The sequence below is a fragment of the Dipodomys spectabilis genome, unplaced genomic scaffold (genome assembly GCF_019054845.1).
Source record: "Dipodomys spectabilis isolate Male_0828 unplaced genomic scaffold, ASM1905484v1 ptg000121l, whole genome shotgun sequence".
Lineage (NCBI taxonomy): Eukaryota > Metazoa > Chordata > Mammalia > Rodentia > Heteromyidae > Dipodomys > Dipodomys spectabilis.
The window spans coordinates 2,822,631-2,836,802 of NW_024870798.1; the positions used below are offsets into that span (position 1 = coordinate 2,822,631).

At 35.6% G+C, this 14,172-nt stretch overlaps 1 pseudogene; it reads right to left on the minus strand.

Moving 5' to 3' along the window:
* Positions 1-1,750: 1,750 nt before the first annotated feature.
* Positions 1,751-1,847, minus strand: LOC122115612 (annotated as a pseudogene).
* Between the last annotated feature and the right edge of the window lie 12,325 nt (positions 1,848-14,172).

The following is a 14,172-nucleotide window of genomic DNA, read 5'->3' on the forward strand; positions in this document are numbered from 1 at the left end:
AATGTTCAGCTTATTACAGTGCGGAGACTTCTTTCCCAATAGGCCACTCATGTGAATAGTAGGGATGATGATGAGTATACCCCTCTTCGAGAAGCCTACAGTGGACACTTAGACATTGTCAGTGAGTTGGTGTCTCAAGCGGCACATGCAATAACTGTAGATGACTGCACACCCCTGCACAGTGCATATACGTGGAATAATACCAGAGTGGCTTCTTTCTTACTTCATCATGATACAGATACCAATGCCCAAACTAATGGACTCTTTTTTTAAAAGTTTTTTTTGGTCTGGTCGTGGGGCCTGAACCCTGGGCCTGGACGCTGTCCCTCAGCATTTCAGCTCAAGGCTAGCGCTCTACCACTTGAGCCACAGCATCACTTCCGGCTTTTTTTCCGCTTATGCGGTGCTGAGGAATCGAACCTAGGTCCTCATGCATGCAAGGCAAGCGTCTACCACTGAACCACCTTCCCAGCCCAAATATTTTTGTTTGTTTGATTTTTGTTGTGGTGGTGTTATTTTTTTGGTCGTACATGGGGCTTGACCTTTGGGCTTGGGTGCTGTTTCTGTGCTCTTCAGCTCAAGGGGAGCACTGTACCACTTGAGCCACAGTTCCACTTCCCCAAACTAAAGGACTTTTGACAGCCTTACATCTTGCTTTCGAGAATTGAGATAGTAAAGATATGCTGGATAGCCTTCTGTTGAATCATTATATAAAACCAGGCCTGAAGAACAATATAGAAGAAACTGTATTTGATATTGCCAAAAGGATAATTATGTATCACTACCTCTATGAAGTTGTGAAAGGCTGTACAAATTGTTCACCGAAGTCCTAATGGTCGGGTTAAGGTTCTTAAATTTCAAAAATGCAAGTCCATCTTTTGTGTCCCTACAAAACATTTTCACAATCCAAATAAGAGCAATATCTTTTTTTTTGGTCAATCATGGGGCTTGAGCTCTGTGCCTGGGAGCTATCCCTGTGCTCTTCAGCTCAAGGTGAGCGCTGTACCACTCGAGACACAGCTCCACTTCCAGTTTTCTAGTGGTTTATTTGAGATAAGAGTACCACAGACTTTCCTTCCCAGGCTGGCTTTGAACCATGACCCTCAGATCTCAGTCACCTGTGTAGCTAGGATTATAGGCATGAGCCACCAGTGCCCGGCAGCACCAATATTTTACTGTAAAAATTCATGGATTCCGTGGAATTCTTTCAAGTGAATTTCTTGCCTTGGATGTAAAAATGTATTCAATAGTTTTTGTATACATGTATAATAATTTCTTCAGAGTTTGTGATTTTTTAATCAGAAATAATTTTAATTTACCTGTTGAAATGAGTAGTACAGAAACTAAACTATTTCTGATGATTGTCTGAAAAAGTATATTTTAAAATATTCTATATTCTATGTTTGCATAATGTTCATAATTTATTTTCTCCTAGATATACTTTGAATTCTACATTATTATATAATATATAGGTTCATTAATGTGTCCTTTCTTATTGCATTCCATATAGAACAGTTTGATTCCTTTTTTTCTAGGTCTTAATATTATTTTTCTTTGGGATAAAATGTCAGTGTTGTCTAATTTGAAAAGTTTTGTAAAGTTTATGCTATGTAAACGCCTTTCTGAGGTGAAGATTTAATACACTGATGTCAAACTAAATTTAATAATATGAATTATGTGTATTGTTACACTTGTAATTTTGTAATCAACATTTTAATAACTGTTTTTCATTTCTTGCATCTGAAGAATGAAAAATATGGAATACTTCTGAAATTTTCATATTATCCTTGTGCAAGTGCCATGTTAATCTCTGTATTGTAATTTGAGTATACGTGCTGCTGAAGCATGTAATATCCTCTAAATTTAAGTAGTTAATGATGCAATCTTTATACAGGCTTATATCTATGGGTGCCTACTTGTAAGAAGGAAACCTTATTGTTCCTAACAATGCTATCGATCTTATTTCCCTTAAATTCTGTGAATAGTGGAAAAAAATTATATTGATCAGTCGATTGCTCACATTTGCAAAATTTTTTTGTCAATGACTATATTAAGTCTTTTTATTTGGTATTTGATCGTACTCTTAATTATTTATAGATTGGTCCAAAGGTGATGGCTTTTTCAAGTACTTATTTATCCAACTGAATTAGCTTTGTGGCCCTAATGGATTCAAAGTAAACATTGCTTAAGAGCTACTTCTAAACTTCTTCAGCTGACAATTTCCCAAATGAGGTGTTACTGGAACAAATGTCTACCTGAGCCTTTACCCTTCTTCCATGTGGGAACAGACCAACTAGAATATCTTACCCTGACAGCAAAGATTTTCTTACTAGAACAAAACTAATCTTGGTTACAAGCGATCATAGAGAGATGAACAGTTCAAATAGAACTGTTCAGAGTAGAAGGTATTTTATCAAAATATAATTGTTTATTATACCTTCCATTTCAAAAGTAGCTAATGCCAAGAAGGTGGAAAAATTGTTCGTATGCATGATTACTTTTTGTTCTGGCCTGTCTACGATCCAACCAGGCAGGAAATTACACTACTGCCTTTTTATAACCAAATATTTTCAGAGTTGCAGGAGAAGTGCATATGTTTCTCCTCATTATTAGGCATTAAATTGATAATGTTTTAATCACAGAGTTTCCTCTTTCCTCCATGCTGTAAATCTACAAATGGTAAAACTTTAGGTCTAACTCTATCAAACACTGAGGTAGAGATAATGGAATAATACTTTAAAACAGAGTTGCCTTTGATACAGTAACTACAACAGAAAAATACAAAATGTGTGCCTTTTACTTATATATAGTCGTACATTTTATATTTATATGTGCTGATTTTATATTTCACACAATGAAACTTACTAGAATTAGTTGATAATTTGACAAATAAATTGATATTTATTTTTTTCCAATAAATAGAATTGGAATATAAATAATTTGGTTTAAAATATATATTAGACTATAAAAATTATCAATGCAATGTTTTTAGTATAAACTTGTGATACATTATAACTGTTCTTTGCCTTCTGAATCCACATGGTAATAAAACAATGTTTTCCTCTAATCTGTAATGGATTTTACTCTGCTGCTCTGTTTATTGTTTTAACTCGCCTGTCCCAAATTGTTTTTCTCCATATTTCTGAAGCATTCCTACTGATTATTCCCAAATTTTGCTAAGATGTCTAAAAAATATTATTTTTCTTCAGTACCCATGGGTCCTAGGATCCCAGGTCCCAGTTACCTGCATCATCAGATAACAGGGGCAAGACTTTTCACTAAGGCCCATGCAACATATCAACACAAAGTAATTGAAGACCCATCTCAACTTCTCATTTCCTATATTTCAGGGCCCCAATTCCTTGAGATGCAGGAATTAGCAGTAAACAATTGTGAAATGCAAGGCAACTTAAAATGAAGGATGAGATCACAAAATTTGAGAGAAAGTACTGTAATACAAACATTCAACTTACAGATGACCAGCCCATATGAGTGAACAAGTTCACAAAGTGTCATATGTTTATTTTTAATACCCCTCACCTATGATTAACGAAAGATTTTATTCCAACATAAGTGGGCCAAAAATAGTTCCTGGAAGGACAGATCCATAATTGGTCTACCAAAGCCCGAAAACTTGACTTAGAGGTCAAATGTAATTCAGAAAAACATTTGAAGCACTAAGGAGTGCTTCAAAACACTGGGACTTCAGTACAACATGGTTCTGTGGTATAAAAATGTCACTCTCAAACCAATGATAATCTACATTTAATCTGAAAGTATCTTCATTTTCAAATAAACTTGTTAAAATCAATTTCGCCAAAATAACATTTGACAAGTTGATGATACTTAGTGACATTACAAGTTTTTCAAGTGTAGGGAGCAAGTTAAATAGAGTTGAATTATTTACACAGCACTAATGCCAAACATGTTCAACCATTCATTAAAGTGTAGAAATACTACCACCCACAATTTGTGTTTTTTAGTAAGAGCCTTTCAGAAATGTGTTAAATAGATCAACCTCCTAAATTTCAAACCCAAACATTAGCTAATACATTTCATCATTTAATAAGGTACATTTTAAAAAATCACAAATAGTTGCCTTATTATATGTTATTTTATGTTTTCCCTCTGTCTAACATAGTAAGAAATATGACTTTAAGTCTTGAATATGGGTACTTATCAGAGATATGACAAACATAATATCTGTCTTCTACTTCTATCATATTCCTCTCTAGGAATAAATTTTAATTTTCTTCTTTTTCCAAAACTTATAGGTAGTAGAAAATATTATTCCATGTAAAATAAAAGAATCACACCATTGTACAAAGCCATTTATAAAAATTCATAGTTAGGAATACATTCTAAGCCATTTTTTAACTTTCTTTTTGACTAAAGATTAATCTTACAAACAGTTGAGAATAAAATCATGTTTAGGTGCTTCCCATCTCCAGTCTTGCAAATTGTTGCTGCAGATGAATGAATTATGGAAATATAAACTGGCATCAGTTAAAGAATATGCAGGATTGAAACTCCATGGAATGTATATAAACTTTTCAAAGTATTAATAGACAGTTTAACAGAATGACAATCAGGAAGTTGAAACCAGAGAGGAATTATAGTAAAGACATAGAATGAATGAAAAATGAACAAGGGGCAAGTACAGTTAGAATACTGAATGTACACATATGATGAAGGAAGTGGTAAATTGGAAATAAATCTTGGAGAAAGGGTTGGTTGAGAATGATGGAAGGAGTGACTCTGATCTAGGAGCATTGGACAATTAGATGGATATATTTAATTGTAACACAATTGCACAACCCTTTAAAATTCAGTTAAAAAACACAACAAGAACAAAAACACACAAAAATTACAACCAAACAGCAATCTCTAGAGAGTATGAATATGACCACTCAAAATTTTAATCAGTTAATGAAGGGCAGTCTTGGGAAAAGCAAACAAAGCTGTTCAAAGAGGGAAGTTTGGGATAGGGAGAATTTTGAACAGAATTAGATTGTCTAAGGTTATAAATCACCTATATCTGCTGCAAACAGTATCTTTCTTCTACGAGTTTTCTGTCTGAACTGGAAAATCCAGTCCTGAGACACACTTGGTAGCTTGTGAGGTAGAATGGAAGAAACAAGATCAAGAACCCATTACTCCACTGGAGAGAAAACAATCCTCTATATTTTCTCTAATCTCTCTTCACTACTCTTTCTTGATACTTTTAAGTCAAATTGCTTTTGAATTATATTTTTTCTTCTTTCTTCTGGCAAAGTAATTGGTCAAAGTAATTTCATTAAATATTATTTGCCATTTTCTTCTTTCATGCTGTTTAATTGGCCAAGTGAGTCCATAAAACTTCCCTCTTGCATTTGGTTGCCATGAAACAACATCTATGTTAATGAGGAGAAATCTAAAGTAAATCTTTGTCTCCAGAAAACAGTCCAAGAGGCTGTGATCACAAATATTTGGCTATATATTTTTTCTTTTACCTTGAAAGACTTCTTGTATCTAAAGTGCCCACAAAAATAAGTACTCCATGACTTGTTGGTTCAATCAGAATTGTCTAACCTCAAAGATATATTTGCTAACAAGATGCTTAGAGGAAACCAAAAAATACTGCACTTTTTATCTTCTCTCTTAAGATTCTCCTTAGATACCATATCAGGAACAGTGAAGTTATTCTATGCAAAATTATTTCAATAGATTATTTTTCTCTTGGTCTTGCATTTGTTCACCAAGTTGTATGGAGGAGAATAGAGTTAAATCACCCATACCTTGGAAGAAAGTGTCTGTTACAAAAGGACAATGCTTCTATGTCCTACTTCTATGTCCTCTTATCTTTTGCCGGAGTTCCAATTAATCACAGGTTCTTGGCTTCAAGTCTAGTGAAGCTGAAGGACCATACGGGCTCCACCACTGCTACATCTTCATTATTTCTCTTTTAAAACTCTTTAAGTTGCCTCATTTGGATGTGGAATATATTTTCATGTCTTCATTCAATCAGTTCTGCATTGTAGTGAGCCAAATGCACTCTGTAAAATCACTTTAGGGAGTAAAGATACTAACACAATTTATATCAAAAAGTTTTGGCCTCCCTTCACTGCTGAAGTCATTATGCTTAGCTAAGGCTTCTAAGAAAATTTTTTTTATTATTTTTTCCATTTGCTCAATTCTTTTCTAAACTTTTTGGCATATGTAATAAAAGAAGTCTTCACTATCTCATATTAATAAGAATATTATTTTTTGTGAGCCACTTAGAAATGTCAAATCATTGGTTTGAAGTATCCAATCAGATTTTTTTTCTGTGTTTCACTGCTTCACGTCCAAAGACATTGTGGAAAATGTTACAAACAGAAATGTGTAATACCAACACCTTCTTTTATTGTGGAGGGCACTTTCTCCCTAAATATTTTGACTCAAATTATCTTTTTCAGAGAATTACTGTTTGGTAATTAACAGTAAATTTACAAATTTTGATGCCTTATTTTTTAAGAACTTTTAATTTAAATTCCAATACAATCTGGTTTCAAACAGTGAGAATATAGTTCCTGGGTAAGGACAATTCCAAGGGAACCTAGAGGACTTACAGCAAGGTTTCTGAGGTTTGTTTGTTTAGTGTGAAAATGAGCCATCTTCATCCACATTGCTCCCTCTCTACTAAGTCTCCTTGGATTTCTTTGCATGAAAGCCTATTCTTCCAGGCAATTTTAAATTTTCTTAATAGGCTAAGTTGTTAAAATTTTGAACAATTAAATTTTACTTGTCATAACTTTAAAACCCTTGAAAATCCTTTATCAGAACCGCAAATTCACCAATCCTAATTCCACCTTTACCATCAAAATGTTAACATGCTGTTTTCATGATATAGTATCCATGCAGCTATTATTTTCTAGTGGCTTTGTTATGCGTATATATTACCATATTAGATGATGCTAAGCAAAATGAATTCCAAGATATGGAACCAGATTTTTTTTTCATTTGTGGTTGTTGTTTTTGATGAACTATGTGATTTCTGTTTTCTTTGGGGTGTTCCCCTATGGTTTATCCCTGCTGTATGGTGAGACAATTGTGAGCATAATGGTGAGACAAAGGACAAAAGGCAAACCAATGCAGTAGCAATACTCACAAGACAATATTTTGGAAATGTACTTCACAACTTGTGAGCGGTGAAGGGGTGAAGGAAAACTGTGAGAAAAATGAGGGAGTGTTACCAAGTTTGAAAAGTTATGATTTAATACCTTACAATTATTTTAACCCCACTGTACATCTTTTTTATAATAAAATTGAAAAAAATAAGCTGCATAAAATATAATTTCACTGTATTGGCACAGTAAATAATATTCTTTATGTAGTAACATTTTAAAAATCAATACTATTTGGCATCTAATTTGAATTAATTACCTCTTCTTTATCAGAGGGTAATCAACTTGCATGTTATCCAACTAGACTATTTTCACAATATACTTGCCAAATTTTTCGAAAAAGAATAAATTTAGTATTTTCTCATTCTAAAAATGAAAACAGTTTAATGCTATGGAAACCCATATCTTTTAAAAATAAGTAAGTTTTTAAGAGGACAGAATATATGTGTTCTTCAAAATTCCTATGACTAATAACTACTCATTTTTAAATTCTCAACATACCTAAGAGATTCAAAACAGTACCTGTTTGCATGTTATGTAATTCTGCAATAGATGCAGTTTCCAATGGGGTGTTACAGATTGAGAAGTAAATAGAAAAATAGCCACATTCTGATAGAGGAAAAAACTGTGAAGCATGTGTAATAATTAATTATTCAAGAGTAAGCATTTTTTTATAAGAGTAAGCTATTATGTCTATGACCATCAATCCCAAGATTTATGCCATAAAGTCATACTAGCCCAACAGTTTCCAACTTGTAAGGGACACCTTAAAATTCCTTAATTCACATCATGAATACCTTATCTCTATTTTGAAAAACTACTACACGTCTGCTAATGTGACACCCTCCTTGTTCTGAAAAGAACACCACCATAAACTGAGCTGCATCATTGTTCCTCCACTGGTATTCTTGACATGAGAACACTTGCAAATATTATTTATATTTATACTTTTAAGTAATCATAGATATTCACTATGCTAAGAGAGGAAAATTATGATTCAAAGCTCACCCAGGCAGGAAGGTTTCTTAGCATCTTATCTCCAAAAACTTCTCCACAAAAGCCAGACTCAAGTGGCACTGAGGTTGAAGTGGTAGGTCATGAGCCTTGAGCATAAACAGGCTCAGAGACCCTATCCAGGCCAAGAGTTCAAGCTCTAGGACGAACCAATAAAACAAAAACAAAATTGAAAACAAACCCCAAACATAGCATTTTTCTCCATGTATACAGAGGAACGTAAATAAGGAAATGGCTTCCTGTGGTACATATAGGGAGAAGAAAGCAGATGTCACACAATTACTCTCTTCATACCATATTAAACCAAACCCTTAAAAAATTGGTTTTTCTAAATGTATAAATTAATGTCATCCATTTCTTGGCAACTCTGTCTAGATCATTCATATTAACATGGTGTACATGAACTGTGCGAATTATCTATTAACTATGTTCTAATTATAACTCTCTTGAAATAATATCTAGGCAAATAGAATGCCAGAATCTTTTGTGAATTTTTCAAATAATCCGTCTACTTAAAAAGAATTTTGTAGTATCCTATAGAATATGAAATTACAAACAAAACCAAAAAATATGTTTTAAATCTAAATTCTAATTTAACAAGGTCTACAGAGTCCTACATTAGACGAACTTTGCTATTTCTCCAGACTTAAGCTTTTGTAATCCTTCAACATTTATTTGGAATCCAACAGAATGAGGCTTACTTACTTCTGCAAGTTTTTGGATGGGAATCATGAGCTATTTTGCATCTAGGAATGTTCTGTAATGATGAGAGCGTTTAAAAAACAAGTGAGGATATGTATGAGTTGCATTCAATAGGAACCTGTCTTCTCAAAACATAATGACAAAATTAGGCCAAACTTCCAACTGTGTATTCGTTTTTTGTTGATGGTTTGTTTTACTGAGACAAAATTATTCTACCTGGTCCAGGGAAGATATCGTTAGGTAATTCTACTCTCTAATCTCCTGCATGAGTGCTAGAATTCCAGGCTTGTATCACATTGCCCTGACATAGTTTGTTTTATCTTATCTAGAAACAGATTAGCAAATCTGAACTTCTCCTATAATCTTATCCACTAGACTGACTGCTGAGACTGTTTATGTACTATTTTCAAAGATGGTTTAACATTTGACACGGGATATGAACATTTTCAGATGCACCTGCAGGCTTCCCTGATTCATTCCACCATGTATCATATCCCGTTAATAATGGTTGCTTGACTTTCTTACTATCTCTGGTCCCTACCTGTGTAATATTCTCAACTTCTGGGGGAAAGTTCACTTGAAGGCTTTCTAATATTAAAAATTATCACTTGATTCTAGTCTTACTCAGGACCTATTTTCTATTGTTTTCTAACATTCCTACATATTCTGAGAGTTGTTTCATTTGTATATTTTTGTATGCACCTATAAATGCCTCTGTGTGTATGTGTATGTTTGTATGTATGTATGCAAAAACCTAAAGCTGTAATTCAGCAATCTTGCTCGTGACTGGTATCCCAGCTTTTGGCTGGTTAATTATAGGTAGTGTCTCAAAGCCTATACTGTCCAAGCTGGATGCAAATTGAACTTCCCAGACTCCTTTACATTCTTAGGTTTTATTTTTCCAGGAGTATCAACTTTTAAACTTCAAACACTTTTGTGAGTGTAAAGTCTATCCTGTAGCCCAGATTTTTAACTCAAGAATTCATATAAAGATAGATGGACATATACATTACATATCCTGAGTGTACACTGTTAGAAATGTGATCATAAACCAAGTTGTTGTGAGATCTGAGGATTGGGGTTTAAAGCCAGCACGGGTAGGAAAGTCCTGGAGACTCTTTTCTCCAATAATTACCAGAAAACTGGAAGTGGCACTGTGGCTCAAGTGGAAGAGCACCAGCCTTGAGCTGCGTTTCAGAGGGACAGCTCCCTGTCCCATATTTCAAGTGACACGAAAAACAACAACAATAAAAAGGAATATAAGAAAAGGAAAGAAAAAGAAATGTGATCTTAGCCACCAGGTTCATTGCTAGTATAATTCCTGTTCCCTCAGGATAGACTCTTTTTTTCCAATTAAGTGTATTCTCCCATATTGGAGACAGAATCATTCTTCCATTCTCCTTTTTGCACATTTACATGATTAGCAAGCGTGATTTAGAAAGGGAGTGGCCTCATGCTTCTTGTTCCACTTAGGAGTAATGCTTTCTCTATATCACTCCTATAAATCTACATACTGGACTTGGCTTTATTGTTTCAATGTTTTCTTATTTGTAGAGTCTTCTATATTGTATTGAACACTTATACATAAACACAGAACTTCTTTTTCTCCTATAATTGCTATAGTTTCTCCTACTGTTAACTCATGTACACTTGGGAAATTAATGCACAGCATATAGACTCACAAAAAATGATCTGAGAACCTTCTTCCCATTTAAAATTCACCTTAATTTACAGAGCACATAAGAAGTTTGAACAAAATATTCTCATGGATAATGTATTTATAAGCACTTTAAATTGCATTTCTCTTTACTAAGTTGTCTCTGAAACACGTGTTACCTCATGTGCAAAAGTGTCTTTGTGCTATTTCAATGAAGCCAGAAAACATTCATTTTTTTCTGGAGCAGCACCATAGATTGTTAATGGAAGTAAGTGGAAGTAACTGTTACTGGATGTGGAAACTGATCCCAGGAGAGGAATTGAACATTGAGAAATGATAAAGTTCAAGTTAACTATTACTTTCCTTTTTACTGTACAAGAAAAGAATCCAAGGCTAGAAGGAAAATCTGTCCCTGATTTTTGGGTGTGTCCTTTACTCATATAAAACTTGTCTGTAAACTTCTGGTTGAGAGTATTGCAAAAGGAAACAATATGCATTTGAAGGCCAGCATAGAACAAAAGGAAGTAACTTTGTTTTAAAAGTGTTCTACTGCAAAGAAGCAAAGATATGGAGGTTTTAAAGCGTCTTATGGATGGATGTTTCACTCCTGAGATGATTCTCTTGTTGCAGGAATCAGTTATCAATTCCTTTAGTCTGGTCTTGAGTTTTCCATAGCAATAAGGATTCCAAAAAATCAGGATCCAGTGAGTATGATCAGCAAAAGCAGCCTCTTCTCAGACCGCTACTATTTTAAGGAGAGTCCCAAAAAAATACTCAGGGTTTGTTTTGTTTGCTTGTTTGTTTAGTTTGTGCTGGTTCTGGGACTTGAACTTAGAGACTGGCCCCTGTCCTTGAACAGTTGTCTTTCTTTCACACCTGGCCCAAACCTATTACTCCACTGCTTGAGCCAAAACTCCACTTCTGGATTTTTTGGTGTTTAATTACAGATAAGTGTTTGACAGACTCTCTTGCCTGGGTTGGCTTTGAACTAAGACAGTAAGAAAGCTAAGTGACATTAACTGTATGGACTTCTCTTTTCAACCAAGAAATATTAGATGAAGTTTATTATAAAGCTAATATTTGACAATTTTTAAAGAAGAGAATATGTTTAGCAAAGAAGCCATAACAAATAACTCAGCAAAAGTAGGTGCACTACTAAATCATTTGGCAAGATTACTATTGACTTCATCATTCCTTTGGGGGAAACTTAAACCTATATTTGCATTTTTTTGTTGGTTGTGGGGATTGAACATTGATCCTGGCCACTGTCTCTCTTCTCTTCAGCACAGCTTGAGCACTTTACTAATTTAGCTACAGCACCACTTCCGGGTTTTGGGGGTTAATTGAAGATAAGTGTTTCATGGACTTTCCTGACCAGGCTGGCTTTGAACCACAACCTCTGGACTCAACCTCCTGAGTAACTAGGATTACAGGCATGAGCCATCAGCACCCGGCTCATATTTGCATTTATGTGCACTTAATGTCACTATGTAGACAAAGAATGGAAATATGAACCAAATGATGTGACATTGCCGCTTTTCAGAATAATTAAGGTAGCAATATTTACAATATTTTGTTACATTAATGACTCATGAGCTATGGGACTCTTACATTAACATCCTCTTTCATCTTTGTAGGTGTATATAGTATCAGGAAATGTTCATAGATAAATACAGAAAGACAGATTTTTAGAAAGCAAAGATCAGGTATGAAAGATCAGCATAGAAGGAGATACATTCATCACACTGAGATTAAGAACTAGCCTAGGAGATTTTGAATGCTAAAGGCAATGAGGAATAAGCCTAGTTGGTAACTAGTTCTTTAATAACCAAAAATGGTTCCCTAGAACGGTTTCTGCTATACCTTAGTTACTATCATTTATTCTTTCCATCTGGAGTTATTCCTTCTCTTCTGTCACAACTGTTAATTAGCCTCTGCCTTTTTGGTGTGATGACTGGCCAAAATAGTTTCCAAATCTCACTTACACTATCCTTCTCATTGTGATTAGCAGTGACCCCACTCAAAAGCCTGGAATATTTGAATTTCCAGAATTAATCTTCACCTGACATCTAAGCACATTCCTAGCATTAATTGCCATGACCTAATGAACAAAACATTTTTTCAACACAGTATCAATACTTAAAGTACATGTGTTAGGAACTATTGTCAGGTATCAGTATGGAAGGAGCAATTATATATTCCAAGTATGGGTTCTGTATTTTGCATTTACTAACTATTCATTGTTGTTGTTGTTGTTGTTTTGGCAGTCCTGGGGCTGAAACTCGGTGCTTGGGAATTATTCTTCAGGTTTTTTTTCCCTCAAGGCTAACCCTCCACCACTTGAGGCACAGGACCACTTCCAGTGTTTCCTTTTCAATTTATGTGGTACTGAGGAATTGAACCCAGGGTTTCATGCATGCTAGGCAATCACCATACCATGAAGCCACATTCCCAGAACCCTAAATGATTTTCTTAAGATGGCATTACATTTTCATTCTGTAATCCTGTATCATAATTTTAGCCAGAAATTTTTGCTAGAAAAGAGCATTGAACACAATACTGAGTCCAGTAAGACTAGATGAACAATGGATACCTGTCACAGTGTAGCCAGGGCACAGAGGGACTTACCTCATGGAGCTGGTACAACAGACTGAGCGAGACAGCTCCTGACCCACAGGTTACCTCCAGAATGAGAGGACCACCTTGGTTCCATCCACATGGGGATGCTGGGCCACCTCCTCCAGCACCCATTGAATCAGTTCCTGAGAGAGAAAGTGAAAGAAAGAAGGTCAGAATTACACTTAAACCATATGCCGGTGGCTCAGGCCTATAATCCTAAGTACAATGGAGGCTGAGATATGAAGATCATGGTTTATAGCCAGCCCGGGCAGTAATACCTGTGAGACTCTTATCTCCAAAGAACCACCAAAAAACTGGAAGTGGTGCTGTGACTCAAGTGGTAGAGTGCTAGCATTGAGCTGAGGAGCTCAGGGAGCTGTCCAGGCCCAGAGTTCAAGCCCCAAGACTGAAAAGAAGTGGACTTCCCACCACAAGAAGTGGGATGAATAGCACCCATTGTCTTAGGGAGCATGGCAGAGAAGTCAGGCCAAGCTTCCTGTCAGCTGGGAGTCATTAGTAGGTCACCCGGCTTCTCTGTGCCTCAGTTTCCCCAGCTTCAAAACTGAACAAAGTGAAGGATCCCGTTACTCATGGGGATAGAGTAATAAAGAAAGAGAGCCATGTTTTGTTTCATAATCCCATACCTGTTGCACCGTTAATACACACCATCTGAGATCTTTCTGGGTATCTTCCTATCATATGCTCACAGAATTGCCAAGAACAGTATCAGATGGCCCCTCCATCTGTGCCTGTCCCTGCTCCAGAGACACCTCTGTATCAATCCCTTCTTTCCTCACAACTGTCACATGAGGAGATTGAAGTCCAATGGTTGAGGCCCAACCCAGAGATTCACCTCTGGTCAAGAATCGGCTGCCGTGGACTGAGTTTGGGACAATCCATCTAAACCAATGACTGAGCGTGGCACTACATATCTACCATCCCAACTACAGAAGAACGGGCCTGGTGGCTCAGGCCTGTCACAGATGATCCAGCCCAGCCTGAGCATATATTAATTCGCCATCTCAGAAATGCCCA